The sequence below is a fragment of the Kryptolebias marmoratus genome, linkage group LG6 (assembly GCF_001649575.2).
Source record: "Kryptolebias marmoratus isolate JLee-2015 linkage group LG6, ASM164957v2, whole genome shotgun sequence".
Taxonomy (NCBI): Eukaryota; Metazoa; Chordata; class Actinopteri; order Cyprinodontiformes; family Rivulidae; genus Kryptolebias; species Kryptolebias marmoratus.
In genome coordinates, this window is record NC_051435.1 from 30,599,012 (window position 1) to 30,602,500 (window position 3,489).

Here is a 3,489-nt window from a genome sequence, read left to right on the forward strand (position 1 = left end):
AAAGAGCTGTGGAAGTGCAGAAAATGAAAATTACTAATGGGCTCACTTATGCAGAAGCGGCTAAAAATGTACCAGTTTAAACCAGTGATGCAACAAAAAAAAAGTGTCAGATGTAGAAGCAAGCAGTTCTGTTTGTCAGGGATGTAATAAGATCAAAGATGACACTCAAATTATGAGGAAGCAGGACTTTATTTTATTTATGGTAGAGGTTATAAATTGCACTGCCCAAACAAAAAGGAAAACGGAAAAAATCCAAATAATTGTAAAAGCAGCCCAAGAGTATCTTGATATTAAGAACGCTAACTGGGAATCAATTAAGCAGAAACTAAATGAGTCCCAATCTTTTCAATCTTAGTCGTGTGATGGTGTTCCTTCTACTGCATGTTAATTATATTCCAATGGAATGCAAGAAGTCTCATTAGTAATGGTCAAGAATTTAAAAAAAATATTTGTCAGATTTGATAGTTAAGCCTCATCTTATTTGTATTCAAGAAACTTGGCTTAAGCCTCAATTATATTTTATAATTCAAGGATATACAGTAATAAGGAATGATAGAAAGGAAAGACAAGGTGGGGGAGTGGCAACTTTTGTGCAAGATGGTTTAAGATATAAAGTGGTAAGAATAGGGCAGAATCTTGAGTCAGTAGTTGTTAAGATCTGGATAGGAAATGATCAGATTTCAATAATTAATTCTTATAATTATAGTAAGAAGTTGACCATTCAGGATCTTAATGAAGTAGGTGCTCAGAATCAAGGACAGATTTTATGGTGTGGTGATTTCAATTCACATAATATATTATGGGGAAGTTTAAATACAGATGCTAATGGATTGATCATTGAGGAGTTTCCTGAATTACATTCTCTGGTTTGTGTTAATGATGGTAGAGGCACTAAATATGACTGTAATAGAAATTTGGAGAGTGTTTTAGATTTAACATTGATGTCTAATAGAATGGCTGGAATTACATCCTGGGAAGTGCTGAGTGATTCTCCTATGGAAAGTTATTTTACTGATGTGGAGCTTTGTGTCTATAATTATTAATGCAGCTGAAGCTTCAATTCCCAAGTCAGGGGGAAGAGGAAATAAAAAAAAAACTTTCCATGGTGGAATGAGGATTGTAGTATTGTTATAAGGAAAAGAAACAAAGCTTTTAAGATGGTAAGGAGGAGTCATACTTTTGAGGCATTATTTCAGTATAAAAGAGCAAAAGCTGTAGTTAGGAAGACTATTAGAGCTGCAAAGAAGACTTGTTGGAGGCAGTATTGTAGTTCTATTGGAAGAGAAACCAAGTTATCTGATATATGGAGAGTTATCAAGAAAATGGTGTTAAGAAGAATTTTTCTTTACCTATTTTAGAATATAATGGAAAAATAGCTGTTAGCAATCAAGAAAAAGCAGAGTTATTGGCAGAAACTTTAGTTAAAGTACATAGTTCAGAGAATTCATCTGAAGTTATAAAGGATTATAAACAGAAGAATTTAGCTGAGAATACAGAAGTTATGGTTAAGAAAAAGGTTTTATTCCAAGATCTAGATTTGCCCTTTACTTGATATGAGCGGGAAAAAGCTATATTTGATGCTAAACAGTCAACTCCAGGTAAGGATGGTGTATGTTATACAATGCTTAAGCATTTAAGTGACATACCGCTTAATGTTATTTTGAAATTCTTTAATCTGGTTTGGGAGAGTGGTATTATTCCTGCAGCATAGAAACAGTCAGTCATAATTTCAGTATTGAAGCCTGGTAAAAATGCAACAGACCCTTCAAGTTATAGATCTATAGCTCTCACGTCTCAATTAGGGAAAACAAGGAGAGAATAGTAATAAATAGATGGTCATATTTCCATGAAAGTAAAAACTTATTCTGCCCTTTTCAAAGTGTTTTTTGTAAAGGGAGAAGTACAATGGATGCAATACTGTGATTGGAATCAGAAATAAGGAAAACTCAAACAAACAGAGAAATGGTGGTCGATGTGTTCTTTGATATAGAAAAGGCTTATGATATGTTATGGAAAGAGGGTTTATTGATTAAACTAGGAAGGCTTGGTAAAGGAGGTAAGATCTAAAATTGGGTTCTAGATTTTTTTGTTTGGGAGGAAAATAGAGGTAAGAGTAGGGACTACTTACTCTAGTAGATATAGTGCAGAGAATGGTACACCCCAAGGCAGTGTGTGTAGTCCAATTCTCTTTAATATAATGATAAATGACATATTTGATCAAATAGATAATAGTATAGGGAAATCTTTATATGCAGATGATGGGGCTCTTTGGGTGCGGGGTCATAATCTTATGTATTTACAGAAAAAGATGCAAGACGCAATTATGAAAGTGGAAGATTGGGCAAATAAGTGGGGCTTTAGAATGTCTGTTGCAAAAAAACCCAAGTTATCTGTTTTTATAGAAGACAAATAAATTTCTTTGAATCTTTACAAACAAAAGCTTGAAAAAATGAATTTGGTGAGATATTTAGGTGTCGTCTTTGATGAAAAACTTACCTGGATACAGCATATAGAATCTGTTCAAAATAAATATAAAAAAGTTAATAATTTGCTAAAGTGTCTTTCTGGTTAGGAATGGGGTGCTTCAAAAAGTGCTCTGTTAGGAGTTTATCAAGCTCTCGTGAGATCTTCCTTGGATTATGGTTGTATAGTTTTGTATAGATTATTGGATTATGGCAGCATCTGACAGTCTTTTGAGGAAGCTTGACAGAGAACAGATGCAAAGGTTGAGGATATATTGTGGAGCTTTTAGATCTTCTCCTTTAGCTGCTCTACAGGTTGAGACTGGTGAGCTTATTTTAAGGTTAAGAAGATTGAAGATAATGTATGTGTATTGGATAAACCTCCAGGGACATAATTATGGTTAGCAAACAAAGGCTGTGCTGCAAGACTGTTGGGAACATCATAAATCTAACTACAATAGATTTGGCTGGATTTATCACACCAGCAGTTGACTTGAAATTGAAAAAAATACTTAAAGAAGGAAAGAAACCAGAATGGGTTATAGTTAAAGAATATTTTGGAAAATTTAAAGAAGACCTTGTGATATATACAGATGGGTCTAAAGATCCTAATAGTGGCAGAACAGGGGCAGCTGTGAATATCCCACATCATAAAAGTATGATTAAAAGGAGAACAACAGACCATCTAGCAGTTTATACAGTTGAATTAATTAGGCCCGAGCAGCGACAGCGCTGCGAAGGCCTATTGGATCTGCTATGTTTCTTATTATTATTAGGCCCGAGCAGCGACAGCGCTGCGAAGGCCTATTGGATCTGCTATGTTTCTTATTATTACGATTCTTTGCGTTCTTAAAACGCTAATTTGGAGGTCTTTGCATTCTTAAAACGCTAATTTGGAGGTCTAAACATATTCCAAAAGTCACCAAATTTCACCGAAAATTGTCCCCCGTGAGAAATAACACGATTTTAATGGAATCAAAAATGGGCGTGGCAAAACTGCTCCACAGCGCCCCCTAACGTGAGATAG

The 3,489-nt window shown here is 34.8% G+C and overlaps 1 long non-coding RNA gene across 1 annotated transcript; it reads left to right on the forward strand.

Annotated features, from left to right (window-relative positions):
• Positions 1 to 3,227: 3,227 nt before the first annotated feature.
• On the forward strand, positions 3,228 to 3,489 carry LOC119617082. The gene is made up of 2 exons (XR_005233260.1): positions 3,228 to 3,330; positions 3,362 to 3,489. It is a non-coding gene; the product is annotated as an uncharacterized LOC119617082 (long non-coding RNA).